General features: G+C 44.8%; 1 pseudogene; it reads left to right on the forward strand.

Annotated features, from left to right (window-relative positions):
- Nucleotides 1-1,047: 1,047 nt before the first annotated feature.
- On the forward strand, nt 1,048-2,528 carry LOC110330843 (annotated as a pseudogene).
- Nucleotides 2,529-13,594: the final 11,066 nt, after the last annotated feature.

Consider the following 13,594-nt stretch of genomic DNA (forward strand, 5'->3'; position numbering starts at 1 on the left):
ACACACACACATACACACACACACACACACACACACACACACTTCCCTATAACTGCCTGGAGCCCCTGATGGAGCCCACTAACACTCAACAGGATTTGAAAACGACTGGAAACTCGTTGTAAAACACACATCCCTGGGTAGAGATGTCAGATGGCAATGAGACAGTGTATGCAGAAAAGCCTGTACTACACGAAGGACTCCCAAGGCCCCAAACATGACATTAAAGCAACATCCTTTGCATGGCATCTGCTGTTTACTCAGGCCAGTTTCCTTCCTCAGAAGTGTGTCTCCGTTTCCTGACAAATTGCCCTTGTTTCTGTTATCATCACATGTTTCTGTCCAATTCCTTGTTCTAGGACATGAGAAAATATCAAGTGCAGAAGATGCCTACTAAACCCCAATATCAGTGTCATCAAGGTGCCCTGCCTCAGCCTTCTGAGGGCTTTAGTTCTCAGTGTGCACCAGCATGCTTCCTTTCCCCCATTCAGAGACTAGAGCTTACTGCATGCCAGGAACACGGTGTACCTTCAGTCTGTGTTGCTAAGCCTCCCATTCCCTTCTATGTGAGGACCTAGATCATCTCTGAATTTTCCTGTCTTGGGGGTGGGGTGGGGCTGCTGACTTCTGTGCAGCTGTCACCCAGGTCTTCTATGGTAGACATTGGCACAGGCATTAGAAGTCCTAGCACTTGGAAAGCTGAAGCAGAGGTATCACAAGGTCAACATGAGCCCGGATGACATAGCCAGATCCTGTCTCAAAACAAGCAAAACAAAAATGGTAGAAAACATGGTTCTCCTGGGGCTGAACCAGAGTTCTGTCGAAGCTGTGTGACCCTAGGGCAGGCTCATTACCATCTCTGGGCCTGTGCCTTGATCTGAGTTGGAGAATAATCACAGCTAAATCATAACAGGCTTTAGCAAAAATTTAGTGTGCTGAAATACGTGTGTTGGTTAGGATCCTTTTCTTTTTTCCAATTTGACATAAACTGGAGTTGTCTGAGAAGAGGGAACCTCAATTAAGAAAATACCTCACTCTTTCTCAGGCAACATGGTGGGTGTGGAAGAGGCACTGACCTTCAGGAGCCATCTGAATGGCAACCTGGATCCAGATGACAGGGAAGAGGGAACCTCCAGCAGAGCTGAGGAAGCCACCAAGAAGAAAAGACGGAGAAGAAGAAGGGCAAAGAGGCTGTGTCAGCAGTGCAACAGGAACTTGATAAAGAATCAGGAACCCTGGTGAATGAAGAAGCAGAACAGTTGGAGAGACAAGCACTGGAGGAGAAAGAGAGAGATGATGATGATGAAGATGGAGATGGTGATGTTGATGGCACAACTGGGAAGAAGAAGAAAAAGAAGAGGAAGAAGAGAGGACCAAAAGTTCAAACAGATCCTCCCTCAGTTCCAATATGTGACCTGTATCCTAATGGTGTATTTCCCAAGGGACAAGAATGTGAATACCCACCCACACAAGATGGGTGAACAGCTGCTTGGAGAACCACAAGTGAAGAAAAAAGGCCCTAGACCAGACTAGGAGATTTGGAACAACCTCCAAGAAGCTGCGGAAGCACATCAGCAAGTTAGGAGATATGTCATGAACTGGATCAAACCTGCAATGGCAATGATAAAATCTGTGAGAAGTTAGACAACCGTTCCCGAAAGCTAATAAAGGAAAACGGGTTAAATGTATGCCTGGCATTTCCCACTGGGTGTTCTCTCAACAACTGTGCTGCATATTACACTCCTAATGCTGGTGACACAACAATCTTACAGTATGATGACATCTGTAAGATAGACTTTGGAACACATATAAGTGGTAGAATAATTGATTGTGCCTTTACTGTTACTTTTAAGCCCAAATATGACACATTATTTAAAGCTGTAGAAGATGCCATTACTCCTGGAATAAAGTGTGCTGGGATTGACGCCTGTCTCTGTGATGTCGGGGAGGCCATTCAAGAAGTTATGCAATCCTATGAAATAGAAATAGATGGGAAGACATATCAAGTGAAACCCATATGTAACTTAAATAGACATTCAATTGGGCCATATAGAATTCACGCTGGAAAAACAGTGCTCATTGTGAAAGTTAGGGAAGCGACAAGAATGGAGGAAGGAGAGGCATATGCCATTGAGACCTTTGGGAGCACAGGGAAGGGTGTGGTTCTTGATGACATGGAAGGTTCACACTCATGAAAAAGTTTGATGTGGGACATGTGCCAGTAAGGCTTCCAAGAACAAAACACTTGTTAAATGTCATCAATGAAAACTTGGGTACCCTTGCCTTCTGCCGAAGGTGGCTGGATTGCTTGGGAGAAAGTAAAACTTGATTGCTCTGAAGAATCTGTGTGATTTGGGCATTGTAGATCCATACCCACCGCTGTGTGACATTAGAGTCGAACAGCACAGTTTGAACACACCATACTGTGCGTCCACTCCATAAAGAAGTTGTCAGCAGAGGAGATGACTATCAAACTTAGCCCAGAGCCAGCTCAGAGTCTTTATTTTCTAAGCTTTGTTGGGACACATTAGACCACAAGTAATTTGCAACATGTTGTCTATTTTAACAGTAGACCTGTGTAATACTGTTATCCATGTTTAAAGGAGTTTGATCAAAGGCAAGCTGTCTACATGTAATTAAGGAAAAGGCTTTTGAGACGTTAATGTTAACCGTTTCTCCCGTCTAGGAAATGCTGCACTGCTCACTGTTAGGAATTACTTACACGTTTTGTTTTGAAGACCTAAGAGATGCTTTTTGGATATTTATATTACCATATTTTTACTTGGATGCTTTATAACTACATACATCCAATTCTGTACTTATGCCCTCTGGTATTGCCTTTTTTTTTTTTTTTTTTCCGAGACAGGGTTTCTCTGTATAGCCCTGACTGTCCTGGAATTCACTTTGTAGACCAGGCTTGCTTCAAACTCAGAAATCCGCCTGCCTCTGGGATTAAAGGCATGCACCACCATGCCCGGTTGGTATTGCTTTTTAACCTTCCTGGAATCCATGTTCTAAACAGTAAAGACATTTTCAGATCTCACACACACACACACAGAGAGAGAGAGAGAGAGAGAGAGAGAGAGAGAGAGAGAGAGAGAGAGAGAGAAGAAGAAGAAGAAGAAGAAGAAGAAGAAGAAGAAGAAGAAGNGAGAGAGAGAGAGAGAGAGAGAGAGAGAGAGAGAGAGAGAGAGAGAGAGAGAAGAAGAAGAAGAAGAAGAAGAAGAAGAAGAAGAAGAAGAAGAAAGAAGGAAGGAAGGAAAGAAAGAAAGAAAGAAAGAAAGACAGACAAGAAGGAAAGAAGGAAAGAAAGAAAAGAAGAGAAAAATACCTCTATCGTATTGGTGTGTAGGCAAGTGTGTGAGGCATTTTCTTGATTCTATGCTCTATGCCCTGGACATGGCCTTGGGGTGTATAGAAAGCATACAGTGCAAGGCAGTAAGCAGCATCCCTCTGTGATCCCTGCTTCAGTTTCAGCTTCCAGCTTCCCATGCTCTGGTCAGGGTGTGTTGTGTTTTTATCACAACAATAGAGAACAAGGAAAGACAAATACATAAAGGGTTTTGATTTGGTGTGGGTTTTTGTTTGTTTGTTTGTTTGTTTTAGAATTTTATGAAGCCCAGGCTAGCCAATCTTGAACTCTTGCCCCACTTTCCAAGGGCTGTAATAATGGCATGTGCCATCATGCCCAGCTCCAAAACATGTATCTTTTCATTTTAATAAGGCAACTGTATCCCTTTATTTCTTTATAATTTTGTGCTATAGTTTAAGGTCTTTCTTCCTCCTGTTGCCCAAATTGTGGATCCATGTTTCTTCTTTGCCCATGGGTTCTGGGATGCCTGATTCTGATTGTCAACTTGACTAGATAAAAAGCTATCAAGGTTCTGTAGAAACGCACCTCCGAGTATGTTTGTGGGATAACTTGTGGGGAGAGACCTACGATGAATGTGAGCAGCACTGTCCAGTGGACTGTGATCTGGGATGAAGGGGAACTGGAGAAAACAGCAAGCCCTTTCTCCAGTAGAGGCAGTGAGCCTGTCACTGTTGCCATGGCTGCTGATGCAAGGCTCCACCCTTTTAGCTCTGGGAAGCTCCTGAGCCTTTAGCCTTGTCATGGAACTCAGACTTTTAGTCTGAGCAGCTACTGGGCTCTTTGTCTCTCCAGCATGTACACAGCCCTTATAGGACTACCCCACCCTTATTCTATAAGCCAACCCAATAAAGCCCTTGATTAGTTCTGATCCTCTAGAGAACCTTAATACAAGTTTTTTGAACTAATCTAAGTTTTTAATTAGAATATCATAGTTTTAGTTTCAGGGAAAAAAAAGTATGGGTCTGTGATAAAAGCTGTTCTTCATGCATATTTGGCAAACATTCTACCACAAACCACATTCCTGGCCTTAGAAATAATGGTTATGAGGTAACTGTAACACTGTCCTCAATTACAAGGACTAGTTTTCAAGTCCTATGAGAAATGCACAAGACAGAAGCAAAGCCAACTCATGAATAGCCCTCAACGTGACAAGAAATAGAGCGTTGCTTTTGTAAGCCACGAAACTTTGAAGGCTGGAGGCCAGAGGGCACAGTCTGAGAGCTAGGGTGTAGCTCAGTTGGTAGGTTGCTTGCTCACTGGGCTTAAGGCCTTGGGTTCAGTCACCAGCACTCCATGAACTGAGTGGCACTGGGTCTGTGATCTCAGGCACGCAGGAGGATCAGGAGGTTATTCTTGGGCGCTGTGGTGGCTATTATTTGAATGTTTGGTCATTAGAGAGTAGCACTATTTGACAGTGATTGGGGGTTATGTCCTCGCTGGAGGAAGTGTGTCACTGAGGGTGGGCTTGCAGATTTCAGAAGCTGCCTGTGGATCTGGTTATAGAACTCTCAGTTCCATGTCTGCCTGTGTAGCACCATGCTTCCTGCCATGCTGATAACAGACTAAATCTCTGAAACTGTAAGCAAGCCCCAGTGAAATACTTTCCCTTTTAAGAGTTGCCATGGTTATGGTGTCTCTTCACAATAGAGCACTGACTAGAATAGCTGCATAGTAAGGCAAGGTCATCCCAGGCTGCATCAACAACACTCTGTCTCAACCACTCCAAACTCGCAAACCAAACCACCACCAACACAATCCCTTGCCTATACTAGTACACTTAGCTCTTGCTAGTGCAAGATTTAGCTATGATCATTCTCCAACTCAGCTCAAGAAACAGGCCCAGAGATTGTAATGAGCCAGCCCTAGGGTCCCACAGCTTTGACAGAACTCCTGTTCAGCCCCAGGTGATCTGTGCTCTCTGTGTTGTTAGCCTTTTTTCATCCAGGTTCATGTTGACTCTGTGGTGCCTCTGCTGCAGCCTCCCAAGTGCTGGGATTACAGTGTGTCCCCCCACAGCTGCTTCCATCTTTTTGACCTTTTTTCTATTTATTTTTATTATATATGAATATCATACACATACTGGCTATCTCTCCAGTGCTCCCTCATTTTACTTTTTGATCCCCATGTCATTGGGTCATGATGTGAGACGTGGAGGGGAGGTCCTGAGCACCTGAAGAGAGAAACAGGAATTCAAAGGGAAAAGAAATTGTCGGAAGAACAGAAACTCAGGAAATGATCAAAGGCAACTTTCATTTTTCCATAATAAATCTGCATTCTCTTTGTTCAAAACAAACAAACTGCAAGAGCAGCAGTGGACTAATTCCCAGCAAAGGAAAGAGTGGCTGAGAAAAGCCAAAGCCCTTGATAGCAGGTAAAAGAATAAGTGATTTGGCCTCATTGTATGGGTCATTTTGGGGTGGGCAGGTGTGTGGACGAGTCATTTCTGGATAGACAGGTTGGTGCCTTGGCATATTATTAAGTACTGAGTTTTACACTGCAGGCTTAGGAGTTAGGCTCTGGATGTTTGGTTTAGATATCATTGTGTGTCACTTGGGGATGAGCTACGAGAAACCATGGCATAGCAGTTAAAGTGTGTGTCTCAGTTAGGGTTTTACTGCTGTGAACAGACACCATGACCAAGGCAAGCCTTATAAAAACAACATTTAATTGGGGCTGGCTTACAGGTTCAGTGGTTCAGTCCATTATCATCAAGGTGGGAGCATGGCAGTATCCAGGCAGGCATGGCACAGGCAGAGCTGAGAGTTCTACATCTTCATCCAAAGGCTGCTAGTGGAAGACTGACTTCCAGGCAACTAGGGTGAGGATCTCAAGCCCACACCCACAGTGACACACATACTCCAACCAGGTCACACCTACTCCCACAAGGCCACACCTCCAAATGGTGCCACTCCCTGGCCCAAGAATATACAAACCATCACAGTGTGGGAACTCTACTTTTAATTTTGGCTTCTGTCTCTAATAGATTCCCCCCAGGGGAAGTTTGCTGGATAATTCCTTCCTGAGAAGGGGGATTTGTTTTTGTTTTGTTCATTTTTGATTTTTTTTTCTTTTGAGATAGGATCTTGCTTTGAAGCTCAAACTATGTGGTCCAGGCTAGCCTTGAGCTCATGATAATCTTCCTGCTTCAGCCTATCAAATGCTGTAGCTGAGGAGAGCTTTAATAAGGAATAGATATAAGAAAATCTGAATTCATGGAAAGAGTGCTTGAGAGCGTGAGAAGGTGGTATGGTAGTCAGGTTTCTGTCACTATAATAAAATACCTTCATAATTAACATATGAAGTAAAAAGTCTTATTTTGGAAATTATTTTTAGTAAATATATATGCACGTGTGTGTGTGTGTGTGTGTGTGTGTGCACATGAGCGTGCATACACATGTTGCAGCGGGCTTTGGGAAGTCAGAGGGTAACTTCTGAGAGTCAATTCTTCCAGTGTGTGTTCCAGGATCAATCTCGGGTGCCTCAGGCCAGCACTTACACTGGCTCACCAGGCAGAAAAGCTGATTTCCACTCACATCTGTAGTCAGCTTGTGCTAAGACGAGCATGAGCACACAGTGACAGGAGTGTGTCACAGAGCAGCTACTACTGCTCACCTGAGGGCAGATGCAGAGCAAATGGAACAAACGTCTGGAGCCCTGAGTCCCCCACAAGGACCTGTCTGCAGCACCGAGCCACACAAGGAAGGACTAGGACCTAGGATGTTAAAAGCTCTGACCCACCTCTGCCAGCTTGTCTGTCTCCCGGGCTGGCTATGGACGTCTGGCCCCTCCCCCAGCTCTTTCCTACTTCACTAATGCCAGTTGCATGCTCCTGTCCTGACAGCCTAACACTGAGGGGAGGCGCAGCTCACCCAACACCTCAAGTCAAGAGCATGATTAAGTATGACTTTTAGCTCTGAAAAAAAAGTCTGAATTTTAATCGGTGAGCTTCTGAGTGGGCAGTGTCCCGGACACCTGAGGACTCAGCCCTTATCTTGGGCAGCCCTTGGGAGGCTGGCAGACACTGGTGAACTTGAGACATTTCAGAATCTGCCTTGGGCTCATTTCTTATTCCTGTTTTTCCATTACATAGAAGCACAGTATTCAATTAGCATATAAGAGCTTTTTTTTTTTTTTTTTTTTTAATCCAGAGGACCAAATTAAAGCTTAAATAGCTATGTTTTGCAGAGAATACAGCAAAGGAGATATTGCCCTACTCTTCTGTGGCCATTTTATTTTCTCTTAATCGATGACCAGGAAATCTAACAGAGACTCTGAGCTCTCTCAGGTGTCTTGCTTCTTAGCTCTGGCCGGCTGTGACCTGTGAAGGCCTGTTTTTGCAGAGCTGGACCTGCTTCTAGCTCTGCTGATTCTGTATACTTTACAAGGGTGACCTCACTGTGAAGGGCAGTATTTTTCCATTATAAAAGTTACTCCAGGACCAGGGAGATGCTCAGTGGGTAAAGGTGCTTGCCACCAAGCCTCATGACTTGTTTGGTTCTTGGGACCCACATACTGGATGGAAAGCATCAACTCCCATAAGTCATCCTTTGATACCCGCAGATGTACAGTGACATTGCACATGTATGTTTACACACTAAACAAATAAACAAATAAAAATGTAATTATTAAAAATTACTCAGTTTTGGCACACTTATACAGACATTCTGTTTTCATTACAAATAACAGGTGCAAAAGTACCCTGTAAATATTTTACGGACATTTTTCTCTATCTTTATACAGCCATGTAATTATGATATCTGTCTTAGTCAGGGTTTCTATTCCTGCACAAACATCATGAGCAAGAAGCAAGTTGGGGAGGAAAGGGTTTATTCAGCTTATATTTCCACATTGCTGTTCATCACTGAAAGAAGTCAGGACTGGAACTCAAGCAGGTCAGGGAGCAGGAGCTGACGCAGAGGCCATGGAGGGATGTTCTTTACTTGCTTGCCTCCCCTGGCTTGCTCAGCCTGCTCTCTTATAGAACCCAAGACTACCAGCCCAGAGATGGCACCACCCACAAGGGGCCCTCCCCACTTGGTCACTAATTGAGAAAATGCCTTACAGCTGGATCTCCTGGAGGCATTTCCCCAACTGAAGCTCCTTTCTCTGTGATAACTCCAGCTGTGTCAAGTTGACACAAAATTAGCCAGTACAATATCCCATTTCTCACATGACTTTCTGGTTATCTATTGCTGTGTAACAAGTCACCCCCAAACTTCTGTGACTTAAAACAAGCATAATACTGCTTCTGTGGTGGTCAGTGGCAGAGGCTCTGAGCTCAATCCTCAGCACCCCAACACAGCTGTACTGGACATCTAAAGGGCTTCTCTGCTCACATTTCACGTCTCAATCGTGGTAACTAGAATCAAGGAGGCGAGCCCAGCATCTGGATGCATACAGAACCATGTCCTAGGTGTGTCCTCACATCCTAAGACACCAAGGCAGCTGTGACTTACTGCTGCTGTGTCCCATTGGTTACTATCTGCAGCTCAGATTAATGGAGAAAGGAATTAGGAAAAAAATGTGGGTTCTGGAGATGAAGCCACGGATGAGTGGCAAACATTTGTGTAAAGTAGCTACTGAAACTACAAAAAAGGAGGATCTAACAGCTTTCACACTGTGTCCATGTTAGAGGTCTCTCTCTCTCTCTCTCTCTCTCTCTCTCTCTCTCTCTCTCTCTCTCTCTCTCCAAGGTATCACTCTGATGTCCGTGTGATCTGGAAATCATTATGCACCCCAGGCTGACCTCAAACATACAGATTCTCCTGCCTCAACCTCCCAAGTGCTGGTGTTACAGACATGAACCACCATCCCCAATGAGTAAATGAGTATATTGAGATATGGATGCCAGAGGCCTGTCTGTCCCATCAAAACTACAATCTTTTCTACAGCACCATTTGACTTCTTGTGAATGGTGACTTGGGTTACCTCTAAAATGTCCTTTCAAAACTTTTCCTGGGTGTTTGATATATCAAGAGGTGTGGGGAGGGGGGGATTGGCAAGATAAGTCAATGGGCAAAGGTGTCTACCACCAAGCCTGACAGCCTGAGTTCAACAATCCTTGGGGTCCACATGGTAGAAGGGGGGAACTGTCTCCCATCGATTGTCTTCTTACACACATGGCATGCATGCCCACACACGTAAACCCCCTCAAAAAATGTAATACATTTGTGTGTGAGAGAGTGCGTGTATAAGAATGTGTGAGTATGTGTGTTTGTGAGAACGTGTGTATATGTGAGTGTGTGTGTGTGAGAGAGAGTGTGAGTATGTGTATATATGTGTGTATGTGAGTTGTGTGTGTGTATGTGAGTTGTGTGTATGTGTGTGTAGATGAGTATATGTTGAGAGACAATGTGTGTGTGTGTGTTTGTGTGTGTGTGTATGTGTATTTATTTTGAGTCTATGAGAAAGCAATCAGGGAAAATGATTGGCACACCTACTTAGAACTCTCCTTTGAGGACACATCTGTAGAATGAAACAGGCCAGGTCTTCTTCAGAGTTAAGGTTGCCTCATCAGTGGGCATTGGCCTAGTGGATACCATAATGTCTCCTTTTTAGGTTTGCCTTAGACCATTCCTATGGCAGATCATTAGATACTGGTGAACAACCACCTACTGAGACAATACTCAGCATGCACAGAAGAGCCCAGTTAGGGACTATATTAGTCAGGGTTCTCTAGAGCAACAGAACTTATATAATGAATCTCTCTTTATATGTATAAAAATGGGATTTACTAGAATGACTTACAGACTGTGGTCCAACTAACCCAACAATGGCTGACTATGGATGGAAAGTCTGAGAATCCAGAGGCTGCTCAGTCCATGAGGCTGGCTGCCTCAGATAGTCTGCTATATTTGCTTGAATCCTGAAAACATAGGCTCTAATGCCATGAAGGAATACATGTTCTAGCAAGGTGAGGGCATGCAGGCAAAGAGCAAGAGCTTCCTTCTTCTATGCCCTTGTATAGGCTTCCTGCAGAAGATGTGGCCCAGATTAAAGGTGTGGCCCAGATTAAAGGCGTGTCTTCCTGACTCAAGATCCAGATTAAAGTGTGTCTTTTTCCAGCTCAAAAAAAAAAAAAATTGAATTAAGCCAGTAGTGGTTCAAATGCCTTTAATTCCAGCATTTAGGAGGCAGAGGCAGGTTGATGTCTGAGATTAAGGTGAGCCTGGTCAACAGAGTGAGTTCCAGGATAGCCAGGGCTACACAGAGAAACCCTGCCTCAAAAAACAAATAAACAAAAGGATCTGAATTGAAGGTGTGTCTTCCTACCTTAAAGATCAAGATTAGAAGTAGATCTTCATATTTCAAATCCTCGACAGGTATGCTCTCTCTGGGTTTTAGATCATTCCAGATGTAGTCAAGTTGACAACAAAGAATGGCCATCACAGAGACAGAAATGTATCTTTCACTTGTCCTATAACTTTTAAAAACACATCGATATATTTTAACAGGCAGGATAGGCTGGGTTATCCTGAAGGAAAAATAATCTCCCTACCTTAAAACTAAAATATCTTCTTACCCATAGCTCACGTTCAGTGCAAGTACACAGCATACGAAGCCTTTGCAGCTGGACAGGTGTGAGTGTACAGACTGCCTCTAGTGCTTGGTTGTAGCATGGCCTGATGACACATCTTGAACACCTGTGTGCCACGGGCAAGGGTGCATGACCCCTGCTGGCTTTAGGAAGGAGCAGTTCAACAAGTAGAGACTACCTGGATGATGTTTCTAAATTACATCCAGTTGAGCATGAAACAGCTGCAGCCAGTAGGTGTGATAGCTGAGTCAAGGAATTCAAAGGCAGCTGTGTCATAGCCAGTAGGTGTGATAGGCAGCTGTGTCATAGCCAGTAGGTGTGACAGCTGTGTCATATTCAGAAGCAGCAAGTAGTTCCCTTCGTAGACAGGAGGTGTGGGAAGCTGTGCCCACTGTTATCCATGTGCACACTTTGCCTCACCCTGGCCTTTCTCAGACTTCCCAGCATGGCTAGCTCTCATCCTTGCTTTCTGTTCTGGGCAAGCCCCTGATGAGAATTGAGGGTCTGAGACTTGAGCAAGTGGCTTTCCCAAGAGGTCAGACTAATTGAAATGATCAATGCTGATGGACACAGAATCTCACTTCCATGGTCTTCCCAGTTTTTTGGAATGGCAGCTACCTGAGGTTGGGAACTGCTGTGGCTACAGCCATCACCTCTAAACCTGACTTACTGATTTCCTTCTGTAGCAGGAGTGCAAGCAAAGACAAACCTCTTCCTGTTAATCAGGGGGACTGAAAGCCAGAAGAACTGGGTAAACTTTACAAGGAAGCAGTGTGAATTGACTTGGTCTCCTGGCTCCTCAACCCTTGTCACTTCTTATACAAAGTTACATGCTTTCCTTTGCTGCTGCTGTGAATTACTGCAAGAGTTTACAGCAACAAAGATGCATTGTTGTGTTCTGTTGCCACCAGCAACAGAAGGATGTGGTGACTTTAACTCTTAGGAAGTGGAAAAGTCTCCCCTCCTTGTCCAAGGTCAAATGCATGGACAGAATATGTTCACCACAGCTGTCTCCCCTGGATATTTATGGCCCAAAGACTATGTATGTCCCTATAGACCCTGCTCCTATTGAAATTAGCTAACCCTGTCTTCTTGTTTAGCTGTGTATGATAAACATTGCATCTTTGATTCAGCTGAATGCAATGGCCCTGCCTTCTCTTTCACTTGTATATAAATAAAGACTCTGAGTCAGGAGGGGTTGATGTGTGGGTTTCCTGTTCCTCCACCAGAGAACCCAGTTTACATAATCCCAGCTTTTCTGTCTACCTGTGTTCATGTATCTGTCTTTTCTTCATTCTTTCAATGCTCCAATCAGGTTAGACCCTGGAGCCATGCAGGTTGCGGAACAACATCTGGTAGTGTGTGTGTGTGTGTGTGTGTGTGTGTGTGTGTGAGTGAGTGGCAGAGGTTCCCTAATTGCCTCTTGATTGGGTCAATAAAGATGGCAGAAGCTAATTGCTGGGTGAAGAATAAGGCGGGATTTCTGGGCCAGACGGGAATAGAAGGGGAATGGAGAGAGTATTGGGATTTGGACTGAAGAGGTCAGCTAACTAAAGACTGTTGGAAAATTCCACCAGGCCCCAGAACATGAAGACCCCTCCCCTCCCAGAAGGAAGAGATCATGAAGCATGTAGGCCTGAAGGAGGAGGCTAATTACGTTCCTCAGAAAAACCTCAGTGTGGGCTGACCATTGGCTACTTGCAGATATGGGGAGCCCCTTGCTACCTCATTTCCTAAGGACCAATCAGTTTAAAAATCACACTGTCCTGCCAATCACATTGTGCCTAGTGGCTGTTGCTCTATTCTACCCCTGAAAACTGTATAAGAACTGGCCAAATGGGCTGCCTGGGGTCACTGCCTCTCCTTTGGGTGCAGGACGACCCCAGCATATTGGAACAATAAATTCCTCTTGCTTTTGCATCAATCCCTGGCTCCGAGTGGTTCACTTAGAGGGTCCCCGGTAGCTAAGGCTCATCAGAGTCTTACAGGACCAGGCTGTGGAGCAGTCAGGAAGCCGCAGACATGAAGGTGTCTCTTGGGGCACTGATAGTTTCTAGCCTCTGCAGGTGGCTGTGAAGGCTGAGGACGACAGGGCAGGATATTCTTCACCCAGCCTTTGAGTTATCTGGTCAGTTTTAAAACATAAAAGTCTTCCTTAGGGCTAATGGGAGCTGGGTGCGATGACTGTTGCCAGCACTGGGCAAGGAGGAACAAGAGGCACTTGGAGCATAGCCAGATCTCGGGAAAGCGTTAGCTAGCAACAGGGGCTGACTGGATGGCAGGCAAGCGGCTGCTAATTGCAGAACCTTGCCAGAGCAAGTGTGCATTTTTAAAATTACACGCAACATGTGTATCTGTATGTATGTGTGATGTATATGTGTGTGTATATGTGTGTGTGTGTATGATCGAGTGTGCACGTGTGTGTGTGTGTTGTGTGTCTGCAGGGCTGCACCTTTCTGGAGGGTAGTGCATGTTCAGCCTCTGGACTCCCTTCAGCTTTGGCTGACCCAGGTCACTTCATACCTCATCACTAACTCCCTTTTTGTCCCCTCTTCTGTTCTGCACTTAAGGACTGTGGTGATTACTGTGAGCCCGTCTGGATAATCCAGGATAATCTCCTGTTTAGGGTCAGTTGATTAGCAGCCTTAATTCCCCTTTGCAGCACTGCAACCCATTTACAGTTCTCA

Source organism: Mus pahari, chromosome 13 (genome assembly GCF_900095145.1).
Source record: "Mus pahari chromosome 13, PAHARI_EIJ_v1.1, whole genome shotgun sequence".
NCBI lineage: Eukaryota > Metazoa > Chordata > Mammalia > Rodentia > Muridae > Mus > Mus pahari.